At 43.7% G+C, this 18,006-nt stretch overlaps 1 protein-coding gene across 1 annotated transcript in view; it reads left to right on the top strand.

Moving 5' to 3' along the window:
• LOC126458349 (galactoside alpha-(1,2)-fucosyltransferase 2-like) overlaps nt 1–18,006 on the top strand; it is a 312,099-nt gene that overhangs the window by 267,702 nt on the left and 26,391 nt on the right. The window lies entirely within an intron of this gene.

Here is an 18,006-nt window from a genome sequence, read left to right as displayed (position 1 = left end):
TTTTTCTTTATTATGATTTCATTCCCATGCCCCATATGAGCATGGGAGGGCTGTCAGCGGCACAATCCGCCGCTCCTCAGCCGAGTGACACAACAACTAAAACAAGAATACAATGATACATACATAAGGCGATAAAAACGGGGAATGTAAAACAGAGTAAGGGGAGAAATATGGAGGTAAAAATACACTTACATGGATACGTTCATGGGGGACAGTTAAAAGAGTCACCAGAAAATTAAAAAAAAAACACAGTTGGCGATTCTTAAAACACCGAGAAGACACTGAATGCGCATGCACAGGTTAAAAGTCGCCCACAGTATCAAAAACACTCTGGAGCAACACACTTACAACCCACTTGGAACACACACGACGAAGAATAAAACTGCCAAGTGGGACCTGCCGAGGGAAAGGTCAGAGAGGATGGAATAGGAGGGGAGAGCAAGGGGCAGCAGGGGAAGCGGCGGGATGAAGAGAGTAGGGGCGGCAGCAGGTACAATAAGTGGCAGGAGACACGTGGGGCAGGAGATGAAGAGGGAAGACATGGCAGGAGGAAGTGCAGAGACACTGAAAAGGGGCACAAGAGAGGGAGGGGGAATAGGAGACGGAAGCCGCTCGGGAAGAGGGAGGGGGAGGAGAGGGTGCCCGGAGGAGGAGGCAGGAAGATGGGGTTAGAGTTGCTAGGAAGGGTAGATGTCAGGGTGAAGCTCATCATCCGGGAGGGGTAGATGGTGGAAGTTGCGATGGGAAAGGAGTGCAACCGAAATTTAGCGGATTCCTTTTATTACGCTTGTGGATGACTTCGGAGTCAATTATCACATTTTGCACCTTGCAGATATCATGTCTGTATCATTTTGTAATTGATTTTGATCGTCTGATGACTTTACGAGACGGTAAATGGCAGCATCATCAGCAAAAAATCTAAGAAGGCTGGTCAGATTGCATCCTAAATGGTTTATATAGTTCAAGAAGAGGAAGGGCCTATAATACTTCCTTGGAGAACTCCAGATGTCGCTTCTGCTTTTTTCGATGGCTTTCATTCAGTTACTACGAACTATGACCTTTCTGACTAGGTATCACGCATCCAGTCGCACAACTGACACGATACTCCGTAAACGCGCAATTTAATTATAGGTCGCTTGTGGGGAACGGCGTCAAAAGCCTTCTGGAAAATTAAAAATACGGAATCAGTTTGAGAGCCCCCTGTCGACAGCACTCATTACTTCTTGTCAATGAAGAGCTAGTGGCGATTCACAAGAACGATATTTTCTGAATCCGTCTTGGTTATTTGTGAATAAACCGTTTTCTTTGGTGTAATTCATGATGTACGAACACAGTATACAGGGTGGTCCATTGATCGTGACCGGGCCAAATATCTCACGAAATAAGCGTCAAACGAAAGAAACTACAAAGAACGAAACTAGGGGGAAACAAGATGGCGCTATGGTTGGCCCGCTAGATGGCGCTGCCATAGGTCAATCGGATATCAGCTGCGTTTTTTTTAATAGGAACCCCCATTTTTTACTGCATTTCGTGTAGCACGTAAAGAAATATGAATGTTTTAGTTGGACCACTTTTTTCGCTTTGTGATAGATGGCGCTGTAATAGTCACAAATATATGTCTCACAAATTTAGACGAACAGTTGGTAACAGGTAGGTGTTTTAAATTAAAATACAGAACGTAGGTATGTTTGAACATTTTATTTCGGTTGTTCCAATGTGATACATGTAACTTTGTGAAATTATCATTTCTGAGAACGCATGCTGTTACAGCGTGATTATCTGTAAATACCACATTAATGCAGTAAATAATCAAAATGATGTCCATCAACCTCAATGCATTTGGCAATACGTGTAACGACATTTCTCTCAACAGCGAGTAGTTCGCCTTCCGTAATGTTCGCACATGCATTGACAATGCGCTGACGCATCCCACAGAAAGAAATCCGGGGACGTCAGATCCGGTGAACGTGCGGACCATGGTATGGTGCTTCGACGACCAATCCACCTGTCATGAAATATGCTATTCAATACCGCTTCAACTGCACGCGAGTTATATGCCGGACATCCATCACGTTGGAAGTACATCGCCATTGTGTCATGCAATAAAAAAATCTTGTAATAACATCGGTAGAACATTACGTAGGAAATCAGCATACATTGCACCATTTAGATTGCCATCGATAAAATTGGGGCCAATTATCCTTCCTCCCATAATGCCGCACCATACATTAACCCACCAAGGTCACTGATGTTCCACTTGTCGCAGCCATCGCGGATTTTCCGTTGCCCAATAGTGCATATTATGCCGGTTTACGTTACCGCTGTTGGTGAATGACTCTTCGTCGGTAAATAGAACGCGTGCAAAAAAATCTGTCATCGTCCCGTAATTTCTCTTGTGCCCAGTGGCAGATCTGTACAAGATGTTCAAAGTCGTCGCCATGCAATTCCTGGTGCATAGAAATGTGGTACGGGTGCAATCAATGTTGTAGCATTCTCAACACCGACGTTTTTGAGAGTCACGATTCTCGCGCAATTTGTCTGCTACTGATGTGCGGATTAGCCGCGACAGCAGCTAAAACACCTACTTGGGCATCATGATTTGTTGCAGACTTGGATGATGTCGTCCAGGATACCGAGCAGCATACATAGCACACTCCCGTAGGGCATTTTGATCACAATAGCCATACATCAACAGATATCGACATTTTCCGTAATTGGTAAACGGTCCGTTTTAACACGGGTAATGTATCACGAAGCAAATACCGTCCGCACTGGAGGAATGTTACGTGATACCACGTACTTATACGTTTGTGACTATTACAGCGCCATCCAACACAAAGCAGAAAAAGTGGCCCAACTAAAACATTCATATTTCTTTACGTACTACACGAATATGTAATAAAAATCGGGGTTCCTATTTAAAAAACGCAGGTGATATCCGTTTGACCTATGGCAGCGCCATCTAGCGGGCCAACCATGGCGCCATCTGGTTTCCCCCCTTCAAGGTAGACGAGTTTCGTCCTTTGTAGTTTTTTCGTTTGATGCTTATTTCGTGAGCTATTTGGCCCGGTCACTATCAGTGGACCATCCTGTATATTCCAAAATACTGTTGTAAATCGACATTAGTGATATGGGTCTGTAATTCATCATATTACTCCTATTGCCTGTCTTGAGTATTGATGGGACCTGTGCAACATCTCAGTCTTTAGATGCGGATCTTTCATCGAGCGAACGGTTGTAAATGATTGCTAAGTATGCAGCTACTGTATCAGCGCACTCTGAAAGGAGTCTGCAGGATAGTGAGATATTCCCGTGGCCAGCAACATTCCCAGATGTGGCAGCGATAGAACATGTGTGGAGATCAGCTCGTACAACCGTGTTCCAATGCCAGCATCCAGGATATCAGCTACCTGTTACAACTCTTGTGGGCTAGTTTGCCTCGGGAGGGGATACAAAGGCTTTATGAGACCGAATCAGAGCATGCATCCAGGCCGGAAGGAATACAGCATCATACCGATAAGTGCGGTCCTACAGCTTCTTTCCCCCTTGACACGCAGTCATTTTCTATATACGATGTCTGTTCTTTCGGACATGTACGAAAGAACAGACACCACATATACACTACTGACCATTAAAATTCCTACACCTCGAAGATGACGTGCTACAGACGCGAAATTTAACCGACAGGAAGAAGATACTATGATATGCAAAAATGATAAGCTTTTCAGAGCATTCACACAAGGTTGGCGCCGGTGGCGACACCTACAACGTGCTTATATCAGGAAAGTTTCCAACCGATTTCTCATACACAAACAGCAGTTGACCGGCGTTTCCTGGTGAAACGTTATTGTGACGCCTCGTGTAAGAAGGAGAAATGCGTACCATCACGTTTCCGACTTTGATAAAGGTCGGATTGTAGCCTATAGCGATTGCGGTTTATCGTATCGCGACATTGCTGCTCGCGTTGGTCGAGATCCAATGACTGTTAGCAGAATATGGAATCGGTGGGTTCAGGAGGTTAATATGGAACGCCGTGCTGGATCCCAACGGCCTCTTATCACTAGCAGTCGAGATGACAGGCATCATATCCGCATGGCTGTAACGGATCGTGCAGCCACGTCTCGACCCCTGAGTCAACAGATGGGGCCGTTTGCAAGACAACAACCACCTGCACGAACAGTTCGACGACGTTTGCAGCAGCATGGACTATCAGCTCGGAGACCATGGCTGCGGTTACCCTTGACGCTGCATCACAGACAGGAGCGCCTGCGATGGTGTGCTCAACGTCGAACCTGGGTGCATATCATGATGGTCGCATCCGTGTTTGGCGACATCGCGGTGAACGCACATTGGAAGCGTGTATTCGTCATTGCGTATCACCCGGCGTGATGGTATGGAGTGTCATTGGTTTCACGTCTCGGTCACCTCTTGTTCGCATTGACGGCACTTTGAACAGTGAACGCTACATTTCAGATGTGTTACGACCCGTGGCCCTACCCTTCATTCGGTTCCTGCGAAACCCTACATTTCAGCAGGATAATGCAAGACCGCATGTTGCAGGTCCTGCATGGGCTTTTCTGGATACAGAAAATGTTCGACTGCTGCCCTGGCCAGCACATTCTCCAGATCTCTCACCAATTGAAAACGTCTGGTCAATGGTGGCCGAGCAACGCCAGTCACTACTCTTGATGAACTGTGGTATCGTGTTGAAGCTGCATGGACAGCTGTACCTGTACACGCCATCCAAGTTCTGTTTGACTCAATGCCCAGGCGTATCAAGGCCGTTATTACGGCCAGAGATGGTTGTTCTGGGTACTGATTTCTCAGGATCTATGCACCCAAATTGCGTGAAAATGTAATCACATGTCAGTTCTAGTATAATATATTAGTCCCATGAATACCCGTTTATCATCTGCATTTCTTCTTAGTTTAGCAGTTTTAATGGCCAGCAGTGTATAATTACTGCAAAGATGGCCAATGATCCGATTAGCGCAAATGCACACCAATATCGAACTCTTACGAGAATTGGCGAAATGCCGCGTGTCAAAAGGATAATGGGTAAGGGACACTATATCGGTATTTTGTGGATAAGCTCAGAATTTGGATCTGACGGGAGGGGTGCTAGGATAGTCCGTGCAGCTGTGGTGACCACAATGTCCGGATGTCGTAGTGGTCAGCGCATCTGCCTAGTGAGAAGAAGACTCAGGTTCGAATCCTGCTCCGGCACAAATTGTCGGCTTTCCCCTTTGATATGAATCAATGCTCACTGGCAGCTAATGTCTTTAATTCATTTGTGTCTTGTAGTCATTTTCGAGGCTCACATGCAAGCAGAATTAACTATCTCGCTCCGTTGTGTGACCAGGTAGAGAGCAGATTCTAAGCAGCATTTAATCACAAACCCCCGTCTCTATTCATAAGGTCACTTGCTAATGTAATCTCAACTGCTTCTTTAACAACATTACGCCAATAGCAGTAACTGAACCTTTGTGTTACATGAAGGGCAGTGTTTTACATTCAAAAGTAATCACCACACGCGTTAAGAAATTTATCCCACTGGGTGACTAGACGATCAATTATTGTTTCGACAACGCGGTCGGCCGTTGACGGATCCCCAACCGCGCATCCTATCTTGCACGTCCTCGCTGAACTGTAACCGGTGTCCGCGCATGTATTTATTCAGGTCACCAAAGCTGTGAAAATCACAGAGTGAAAGATCCGGGCTGTACGGAAGATGTTGCAGTGTCTGCTAAACAAATCGCTGAAGCGTAGCCTTCGTCCGATTGGTAGAGTAGGGGCGAGCGTTATCGTGCAAAAGGTTGCTTCCGTCTTACAGCATTCCGATAACCCGAGGACAATAGGCAAAGCCAACAGTGGAAACATCGCACATCTCCCCTGCCGAAGGAATCCAAAGCTCTTCACGCAAGTTCCGGTAAGGTCACGATAACCTCCTTCCTCGACTACAGGGGTCCTCTGCCCGTCTTGTTCCTTGGGAGTGGAACCACAATCAATACACAGCACCATGAAAACACTTTGCAGAAACTGCGACGCGTCGTATAGTCAAAATTACCAGGAATGCTATCGAACGGAATCATCCTGTTGCACCATAACACCCGCCCCCATACTAACAATCGGACAAGCCTGTGCTTCAGCGATTTTGTTGGGAAACACCGCAGCCCGGTTCTTCCACCGGGTGATTTTCACATCTTTGCTAACCTGAAGAAACACGTGCGTTGACGTCGGTTTCAGTCGGACGAGGATGTACAAGAGTGGATGCAGATATGGACCCGTCTACGGCTGTCCACGTTATACGAAACAGGAATTGATCGTTTCGTCTCCCAGTAGGATAAATGTCTCAACGCACGTGGTTATTACTTTTAAATGGAACCATGTCAATGGTCCCGTTGTAGCTGGTTTTCGGTTTTCATTTGACTGCAACTTGTTCCTCATAGTATGACCGGTACCAGTGGAGCACTCTGGAGTAGCTGATTTGCTCGGCTGTTGACTACGCTTATGCTCAATACAGCGGAGCTCTGTGACGTTTCTGCTGATGTAGTCGTAATGAGTATGCTTGGAAATTTACTGGTCGTAGGATCGAATCCCGGTGGATCTGTGAATATTTTCATTCCGTTTTTGATCTGGTCTTCATCTCCCAGCGATGTCGGGAGTCGTCACGAACGACACGTGATTCGGATTCCACGTTAAACTAAAGGTCCCTTTTCCCTGGTTGGGTAGCTGGGGTGGATTAGGAACACGCAAGCATTCGAAGCGGCGTCCAATAGAAAGACTTGCATCTGGACGCTGAGCCATACGCGTTTATCATTATTACCGATCCTCCAAGGTCCTGATGGTCTGACCAATCTACAACATGCCATAACTATATGGAATATGGTAGACACCCGCCTTTCACAAACCAAGACCATCCTTTACAGGCTCTAAACAGGTCCTAAGCTCAGGTAGAGGTCGGAAACCACACTTCACCCCGTTGAAAATGCTGCTTGGAACCCTCCTCTCTCCCTGGTTAAAACAATAGAGTGACAAAGTTAACGCTAGATAACGCTCAGCCATTGTTAGTTGATATTCACGACCAACGATTTCGATTATTTGGTGAGTTGTCTTTTCGCATACTATGTACCATTATTTTTGGTCGGAGAAGCCCAGCAAACCTTGCACTGAGCCCTCTTGTTGCACTTGTTCCTTGAACATGACTGAGTGTTCACCTGTCGAAATATCGGCAGTTGGCGAAGACGTCACCCGACTGCACTGTCGCAAGTTGTATGAAAAGTGTGAACTGCTCTGTAAAACCATGATGCTTAATACATTGAACACCCCTATTCTGTGTTCACTTCTTCCTCTGTTCACTTCTAGTGTCAAAGAACGCGTTCTCACTTTTTTTTATGTGGCCCACGACGACTTTCTCTCCTGCGCCAACCTCTTCATCTTCAGAGTAGCACATGCATCAACTGTCCTCAATTATTTGTTCGATGTATTCCAGTCTCTGTCTTCCCCCACAGTTCTCACCCTCTATAGCTCCCTCTAGTACCATGGAAGTTATCTGCTGACGTTTTAACACAAGCCCTTTCATTTTGTCCCTCCTTCCACTTGGTATTTCCCACATATTCTTCGGCGATTCTAAACTATTCGCCAGAAGATGATGAGTATGTCACTCGTCGAAACGTCGCAGTTTGAAGACACCGCCACCCGGCTGGAAGCCCGAGAACTCTTCGCCAGCTGTATACGCCGGGAAAGCATACATTCATATACGAAAATAGTAAAAATTATGAAGATAACTGCTTTCCGTGGTTTCAAGATGTGTTGTCACACTTTTTACAGAATTTGGGAGCTGATTTCCTACTTTAGGCCTATGTATGTCCGATATTCCCACTCTTTCCAGCTATTGCTATTCCAGTAGGAGCGACCACTAGGTAACATGATTGTTTCGGATGCCCCGCGGTAACAACCTGAAGCACTGAGGTAACGCAAACGTGCAGGCCGTGGTAATAGTTCTTCCCTATATATCCCTCTATCAAGGTAGATAAAAAAAGGCCAGAAATTATCTCTGTATATTCGCTTTAAACTCACCAGTAGATACTAAGACGTCATTTCCAAACTCTCCGTCTCCATATACCAGGAGACACGAGTCGCCCGTCTTCATCTCTGCCGCCTTTTGTCGGGAACAAGTGCACTACACAAGGCAGTAGGGAGACCAATATCGAGAGTTCTCAAGCATAAGCGAGGAACTGTGGTATTGCCGCTACATGCGCAACTGTTGGATATGACATCCAACATACTAACTAAAGAAAAACTTCAAAAAGTATACAAACTGTCATGACGCACTACAATAAAAGAAATACTTCAAGACAGGCTACACTCAGGCAGTACAGTACGGTTGTACTACTAGAAGCACTCTTAGCATCAGAAACGACCACAATCGGAGCATCAGTCATCAACAGAGAGAGAAAAAATAGAACGTAAAATCCTCAGGAAAACTTTTGGAGCAGTACACAGAGATGGTGTATGGATGAAGAGACCAACCAAAGAATGATACGAACACACAGGCTGGCTCACAGACATGGTCAGAAAACGGCGACTAACATTCTTTGGACACATACATAGAGTGAACAACAACATAGAAAGAGGATTTTTGATGGAGTAAACAGTTCACAAAAAAAACAGTGGTTTCAAGAAACAAAAATTGTTCAAATGGCTCTGAGCACTATGGGACTTAACATCTTAGGTCATCAGTCCCCTAGAACTTAGAACTACTTAAACCTAACTAACCTAAGGACATCACACACATCCATGCCCGAGGCAGGATTCGAACCTGCGACCGTAGCAGTCTCGCGGTTCCGGACTACAGCGCCAGAACCGCACGGCCACCGCGGCCGGCTTTTCAAGAAATAAAAGAAGACCTATAACAAGTAGGGATCAGTACTGAAATGATAAATGAAAGAGACAATTTCAGAAACAAAATTATGAACACGAAATTTGAAGTAAAAGAAAGGAAGAAAGCAGGCAAAATTTGGACAGAGCAAAGGAAACAGGAAGACAGCCAAAGAATGATGAGGTTTTTGGAAAGAGGAAAAGAAGACGGAAACAAGAAAAAAATGAGTAATCATTAAACATTCATGTTAATAACTGTCCTGGAGGCAAAAATGTGCAGTATAATGCATAATATAATGTGAAATAATAATAAGAGTTGTCAGACGAATTTTCACAGGTGTTTCAGCAGTTGTTAGAAATCTTTTGTGCTGTATAGCTCGAGTCAGACCAGCAGGCAAATAGTACCTACACCAAAACCATCTGATACGATAACGTTTCCCGTCCACCACAGTCCACTGCTGCTCTCTCCTCACCCACTCTAAAGGAGCGACTTTACATAGAACGGAGTGCAAGGTTTTCTCGTGAACAACTTCGCTCCGGGGGACGCAATCTCCTCCTCACTGCTGGATCGGAAAAAAAATTCTGGAAGGACCAATGCTAACGTTCTGCAGCCATTCGCCACCCACAGCGGAGAAATCGGCATCCACGAACCGTGACACACGACTGCGGTCAAACTCGCCAATAATCTTTTTACTGTCGCAATTCTTACGTGGATTTCTTGTAGCCTGCGATCTCCGCCACAACTAGTACTGCAAAGAACTACAAGCTGCGAAATTCACTACTTGTTTCGATGGATGGCATTTCGTACGCCAGTAAGCAATCTTCTTTCGCCGACCGACTACATCGGTTTTGTTACAGATAAGGATGAAAGACGGTAGGCACTGCAGTACCTCCTAGGATGGTCTTGAAGACTAGCCTATTCTCTGCAACCAGTTTCCTTCTGCTCAAGCTCGTCTCTCGTCCCATGCAACAAAGAGATTCACGAACTTACCATTACTTACACACGGCAGACAGATTTGGCTGCCTTGGCTATTTGATATTTCTCTTCTTCAACTTTGTTTAGCAAAGAAAATGGTAAATACCTTAGAAAACTGGTATTCTCTGCTAATTTTAAATGGTTACGATAAAATACACTCCTGGAAATGGAAAAAAGAACACATTGACACCGGTGTGTCAGACCCACCATACTTGCTCCGGACACTGCAAGAGGGCTGTACAAGCAATGATCACACGCACGGCACAGCGGACACACCAGGAACCGCGGTGTTGGCCGTCGAATGGCGCTAGCTGCGCAGCATTTGTGCACCGCCGCCGTCAGTGTCAGCCAGTTTGCCGTGGCATACGGAGCTCCATCGCAGTCTTTAACACTGGTAGCATGCCGCGACAGCGTGGACGTGAACCGCATGTGCAGTTGACGGACTTTGAGCGAGGGCGTATAGTGGGCATGCGGGAGGCCGGCTGGACGTACCGCCGAATTGCTCAACACGTGGGGCGTGAGGTCTCCACAGTACATCGATGTTGTCGCCAGTGGTCGGCGGATGGTGCACGTGCCCGTCGACCTGGGACCGGACCGCAGCGACGCACGATTGCACGCTAAGACCGTAGGATCCTACGCAGTGCCGTAGGGGACCGCACCGCCACTTCCCAGCAAATTAGGGACACTGTTGCTCCTGGGGTATCGGCGAGGACCATTCGCAACCGTCTCCATATGAAGCTGGGCTACGGTCCCGTACACCGTTAGGCCGTCTTCCGCTCACGCCCCAACATCGTGCAGCCCGCCTCCAGTGGTGTCGCGACAGGCGTGAATGGAGGGACGAATGGAGACGTGTCGTCTTCAGCGATGAGAGTCGCTTCTGCCTTGGTGCCAATGATGGTCGTATGCGTGTTTGGCGCCGTGCAGGTGAGCGCCACAATCAGGACTGCATACGACCGAGGCACACAGGGCCAACACCCGGCATCATGGTGTGGGGAGCGATCTCCTACACTGGCCGTACACCACTGGTGATCGTCGAGGGGACACTGAATAGTGCACGGTACATCCAAACCGTCATCGAACCCATCGTTCTACCATTCCTAGACCGGCAAGGGAACTTGCTGTTCCAACAGGACAATGCACGTCCGCATGTATCCCGTGCCATCCAACGTGCTCTAGAAGGTGTAAGTCAACTACCCTGGCCAGCAAGATCTCCGGATCTGTCCCCCATTGAGCATGTTTGGGACTGGATGAAGCGTCGTCTCACGCGGTCTGCACGTCCAGCACGAACGCTGGTCCAACTGAGGCGCCAGGTGGAAATGGCATGGCAAGCCGTTCCACAGGACTACATCCAGCATCTCTACGATCGTCTCCATGGGAGAATAGCAGCCTGCATGCTCTGTTGCCTGTGTCTATGTGCCTGTGGTTCTGTCAGTGTGATCATGTGATGTATCTGACCCCAGGAATGTGTCAATAAAGTTTCCCCTTCCTGGGACAATGAATTCACGGTGTTCTTATTTCAATTTCCAGGAGTGTAAATTGATTGGCCGAGCGGTTCTAGGCGCTACAGTCTGGAACCGCACGACCGCTACGGTCGCAAGTTCGAATCCTGCCACGGGCATGGATATGTGTGATGTCCTTAGGTTAGTTAGGTTTAAGTAGTTTTAAGTTCTAGGGGACTGATGACCTTAGAAGCTCAGTCCCATAGTGCTCAGAGCCTTTGAACCATTTTTGATAAAGTAAATCGAAGATCCTTTTGTAAACAGAACTCATACACAGCGTGAAAATTTTTTATGAAATGCAAGAAGGTTGGCCGATGCACTTCTGCAGAATTAAATGTAATTTACAGCGGCTAAGCAGGCCAGAAACCACAGTTTGTGATCACATATTAGTATCAGCTAACCACGGCCGAGCAAGAAGGCACGTACCAGGCAGAGATTAATTAGAATAATGGTAAGAAAAAAGGTGCTTGTTAAACTACCTCACGAGCGAGTCTTGCAGTATTCGTTGCCAGCCTGGAACCTCACCATATGCGGTTAAAGAAAAAGATAGAACTTAGTTCGATAGCACTGACAAACTGCTTAGTTGTCTGCTACGCAAATCGCTACAGCAGAGACATAAATATTTAAGCAATCACTTATTTATAAAATTTTAAAAAGCGAATATTGCAAGAAAATTCAAAGAACATAGTCATTGCTTCGTCCCTCACACATCTCGCGTTGTGGACATGACGGTGGCATGGGGGCTTAATTATATAGAATGAATGCAAATACTTTTTAATTTTCGTAGCTGACTGTCCGGTTACGCAGTCTCGTAAACGGTTGGCCCTGACTGGTATTAGTACGCAATCTGACTGCATAGAATAACAACAAAGAATGAAAGAAAACTTCCGTTAACACAATTAATTAATTAAGTCCCCAGCAACTATAAAACCTAGGAAGCAACAAAACACAAATGTAGCTGTTCTATGTGTGGAAGTGTGATTCAACGTACACATCTGGCACGGTTCTTCCTCAATAAAACCAGATATTTTAAACATCATTTATACTGAAGTAATTAAAAAAAACCAGAAATACTATAATTGCACATAGAAACCAGAAATACAGTCTAACACAAGAACACGAGCCAGATGCTTTGTTGACTGAACCTGTAACCAATAGGCATTATTGTTCAAGACATTGAAATAATACAAAAAAAGGAATTTTTTTACCTTCATATATATTGACGAAAAGCACATTACAGCATCCCTAATCCAACAACATCTGGTGTCTAGCCCATCAAAACAATATGACAACATCTGAACAACCACTCTCCATGGGAACCTCTCAACAACGACTCACCACTGCTACATCTCAACAAGCACTCTCCACCACGACTTCTCGACAAGAACTCTCCACTACCACATCTCAATAAGCACTGCCAGTGGAGGCGGCTGAATAATACTCTTTGGCGCAATCTCTGGCGCTGTGGCTCAGTGTAGCCACCTTTCATATGCCCCTCCTCCACGGGCTAGAATTTGATGGTATTTTTGCCAGCATTGGTGGTGAAAATACCACCAAATTCGTCCAAAGAAGAAAAAAAAATTACAGGCAAAAATAAAAGATACTATTAGTAATTAAATATCACATAGCTAGATAAAATTTTGGCTTTGCACTGACCGTTCCATATCCTAATATATAAAATACAGTAAGGAATACAAATGCTTGCATACATGTGATTTTCATAACATTTCATAAACAGTAAATACACAAAAAATCAGTTTGTACAAATATTCACATAAAATGCTTTCCATAGTTCAGTAAACAAGTTGTTGACAGTTCCAGCAGTAGCACCCAGCAATGGTCAACAGGTGCAGACACGAACGAGTGACATTATTTCAGTAGAAACAGTTCCATCAGTGGCACCCAGCAATGTTAAACAGGTGCAGACACCATCAAGTGACATCATTTCAGTAGAAGCAGTCCATCAGTGGCACCCAGTAATGTTGAGCAGGTGCAGACACCAACAAGTGACATCATTTCAGTAGAAGCAGTTCCATTAGTGGCACCCAGCAATGTTAAACAGGTGCAGACACCATCAAGTGACATCATTTCAGTAGAAACTGTCCATCAGTGGCACCCAGTAATGTTGAACAGGTGCAGACACAAACAAGTGACATCATTTCAGTAGAAACAGTTCCATCAGTGGCACCCAGCGATGTTGAACAGGTGCAGACACCAACAAGTGACATTATGTCAGTAGAAGCAGTTTCAGTGGCACCCAGTAATGTTGAACAGATGCAGACAGCAACAAGTGACATCATTTCAATAGATGCAGTCCATCAGTGGCACCCAGTAATGTTGAACAGGTGCAGACACCAACAAGTGACATCTTCTCAGTAGAAGCAATTCCATCAGTGGCACCCAGCAATGTTGAGCTGGTGCAGACAACAACAAGTGACATCATGTCAGTAGAAACAGTTCCATCAGTGGCACCCAGCAATGTTGAACAGATGCAGACAGCAACAAGTGACATCATTTCAGTAGAAGCAGTCCATCAGTGGCACACAGTAATGTTGAGCAGGTGCAGACCGCAACAAGTGATATCATTTCAGTAGAATCAGTTCCATCAGCGGCTCCCAGCAATGTTGAGCAGGTGCAGACACCAACAAGTGACATCATTTCAGTAGAAACAATTCCATCAGTTGCACCCAGCAATGTTGACAGGTGCAGACACCAACAAGTGACATCATTTCAGTAGAATCAGTTCCATCAGTGGCACCCAGCAATGTTGACAGGTGCAGACAGTAACAAGTAACATTATTTCAGTAGAAACAGTTCCATCAGTGACACCCAGTAATGTTGACAGGTGCAGACAGCAACAAGCAACATTATTTCAGTAGAAGCAGTTCCATCAGTGACACCCAGTAATGTTGACAGGTGCAGACAGCAACAAGTGACATCATTTCAGTAGAAGCAGTTCCATTAGTGACACCCAGTAATGTTGAACAGGTGCAGACAGCAGTCCATAATATTCACTGTCACTAATCAGACAGTTCATCAGAGTTTATCAGCAGAAATTAAACATTTCCAGTGGTACCCAGCAATGTTGAATAGGTGCAAGCACAAACAACAGTTTGAAGGCACACACAATTGCTTTTACAAAATGATTATCAATGCTCTTACACTAAACATACAAAATATAATAAACACACAAATGATATCAGATAATTGTCATATTAAATACTACAAATACACAAATATCAGTAAACCTATAATAATTATTGGTGTCAGTGCAAGCCACAACAAACAAGTAAAATAATATTTAGGAGATAGGTCGGTACCAATTATTTGGGATTAGAAAAAGGAAACACACAAAACACACTCACTCATCCTTCATCCACATTAAGTACTACCGTGTAACTGAATAGTGTTAACTGTGTAAATGCAATTCTGTCAAAATTTGATGTTCAACATGTATATCAAGTAGTAGTGGCAGCAATGTATAACAGTCAAAAATAGTTAGTCAACGTCATAGTCATCATATCAAGACCAATGTTTGCCAAGCCAAATCAAAATGTACGGTTGCTGAACAACTGTCAGTGTGCCAAGATATGCAAATGCTCCCTCTCTCCAAAAAAAAAGTATATACTGCTTAGTGATTTAACAAAGTGTGTGTGTAGACAATCTTCCTTCCACTTGAATGATCTAGTCTGCCATCTTCATCCTCCTTGTTCCATATAAACCAACAAAAAAAAATATGCTCCTCACTTACTTTACTTCTTATCCACCAAAATTCCAATAATCATCAGCATCACATAATCTTAATACTTCAATAATACCTCTTACGTCGATACATATAAACCTTATCATCAATATCATTTACCATACCTCCTGTCCATCAAAATTCCAATAATGATCAACTTCACACAATCTCAATACCTCAATAATACCTCTTCAATACATCGATACATATAAACCTTATCACCAATATCATTTCACTTCCATAACAACTCTTTCCTCTAGTCAGTCTCCCCGAACAAGTACAGATAAAATTCTAGTGCAAACTTCAATTCATCATTCCATGCAATCCGAAGACACAATGTCCACACACAACCTCTGTGTAGTCCACCTGAGCCAAATCTTCTACTCATTATGAATTATAAAATACATTTTTGTTACCTTGTCTATCATTAAATAAAAGAAATGCATACATGACCTCTAACAGCCTTCAGTTTGAATAGCTTTCAGTAAGTAGGTGCGAGTACGTAGTATGAAAGATCACATAAGACTTTGAGTGAATAAATCGTAATATTTCACAGTGTGTACACCACTTCAAGAATCATGGCAAAACAGAAGCAAACATGTGGAGTATTTCTTGTGTCAAGTGTCACTTACTATTTCAATTGCTCACGAAGAATGCAGTGTAATAACTGTCAACGATCTAAACCTAGTGTTGGTGTGTCATGTCGTTAGCTTCCTTCCTATTAGCATAAATTTATACAGCTTCCATAAAACCTCCAGCTCATGTGACTTCAATGAAATTTCTTGTACCAACGTCGTTCGTAGAATTATAGCAGTTCATTTTCTTATCTTAAAAATATAAGGCACTGAGCGTAAGCAAAACATGCAATAGCGAGTAAATATACCAGTAGAGAACAGAATGTCAACACGTGGATGCAGCACAGTTCCTACAACGAGGCTCTGCCAAGCAAACAATCTATAATTAATACCATAGTGTGACCTAAACTCCATGTTCGTACACCTTATTTCAGCATTTCTATATACCAACTTAAAGAGTAGTTATAACAACAAAACAGAAATGTGTAAATATGCAATCCATAAGCAAAGCAGCAAATATGTATCTTACATAATAAACAGGTCATTAGCATCATATCAGCATAAGCAAATAAATGTTCATATGTAATCTTAATAAGTAAACATGAAGGCGCAAGCAGTTAGATCACAAAGTATAACTTACATACATAACCACAGTCAGCGCAATTAATCAGGTGACAATTATAATTTAAATAAATAAGCACAGCAGGCACATAATAGAAAAATATGACATCAGTGAAAAAGCAGTGCAGCCAAGCGATGCATAATATACATGAGTAACAACCCTGTTCATTAATCAATCATTGTCAAATCAGTTAATGTACGCAAGCACGTCGCTTCACAAGTAAATTCATAGAACATGAAATTTAGCACAAAGTATGAATCACGTAATCGCGAGCAGCAAATTACGTCTAAAGTACGTACCTAAGTGGAAATATGTTACCTGAAAAATAAACTCAATTAATAGTTACCTTTTTAGTTTATTAGTTTCTTCTTCGAAATTACATTCTTCCTGAAAATTTCTCGATAGCAAGTCTTCTTAACGTCGGACACACAGAGAATTTATCTGAAGTTCTTAAATATTTTATACAACCGTATCCTGAAAAATAATGAACGTTAATAACATAATTTACCAAGTCACTATAGCTTTATGCTGAATTGAATCAGAGAAATTAGACTGTGTATTTGTTTACGGCTGTCAGTGCATTCGCACTGAGCGCTCGATCAGCTGTAGGTACGCGTGACGTAGGAAGTAACAACGACTGCCTTGTGCGCCGCGCAGACTTGACTGTTGCTTTGAGTATGTGCCGCCGCCGGAACACGGCGCGGTATCCTTGTACTCTCCGTGTGTTTACGTATAACTGTTTATTTCTCGAAAGTACGTCAGTCCACAAAAATTTTAACATTAGATATATGATGTATTCCCTGAGAACGCCGAGACTTAAAAGTTTCTACTTCGACAGTGTTATCATGAGTAATTTTGCGAACTCTATATGGACCGTTATAAAGCAGAAAAAATTTGCGGCACAAGCCTTTTCCTTTGTGAGACAAACGATGAGACTTAATTAACACCTTTTGACCAACTGACAAGGTTTTTAAACGACCAGGACGTTTAGCTGATTTCTCTCTTCTAGCAGCCGCAGATGCAATATTTTGCAGAGCCAGGTTGGTAACTTCAGAATGCCGCAGTTTCCGTGTAGGCGGAAAAGGAACGATTTCAGAAATGCGATTTGTCGGTGCTTTATTTTTTAATATTAATATAGGCGGTAAAGAAGTTGAATCATTAGGGAATTCATTCAGAATGTTTTGAAAAATATGAAGATACTGATCCCACGTTCTGTGATTCTGATGACAGTAAAGACGACACAATTTATTGATTTCCTTCATCCATCTCTCTGAAGCGTTAGATTGAGGGTGAAAAAGTGAAATGAAAATTGGTTTAATCTTACGACGCCGTAGAGTACGAAGCCAAATTTTAGAGCGAAACTGTGATCCGTTATCTGATATAACCTTATCAACATGACCCACTTCTTTAAGAAAATGTTTGATGAAAGCATTAGATACTGAACGTGCTGTTGCTTTGTGTAAAGGTGTAAAACACACATATTTTGATGTCAATTCCACTGCTACCAAAATGTACGCAAAACCATTAGTAGAACGAACCACTGGACCGAACAAATCGACTGTAGCCATCTCCTTTAATTTCGCTGGAATGATAGGAATCAACGGTGCTCTGTGAGAAATAGTTGGCGACTTAGCCTTTTGACATAATTTGCATTTGGCAAGAACAGATCGAATACGTTTTTCCATGTTACTGAAGTAGCAATTTTCTCGTAA

The sequence above is a fragment of the Schistocerca serialis genome, chromosome 2, assembly GCF_023864345.2.
Source record: "Schistocerca serialis cubense isolate TAMUIC-IGC-003099 chromosome 2, iqSchSeri2.2, whole genome shotgun sequence".
NCBI classification, from domain to species: domain Eukaryota; kingdom Metazoa; phylum Arthropoda; class Insecta; order Orthoptera; family Acrididae; genus Schistocerca; species Schistocerca serialis.
This window is presented reverse-complemented; position numbering and strand designations above follow the sequence as displayed.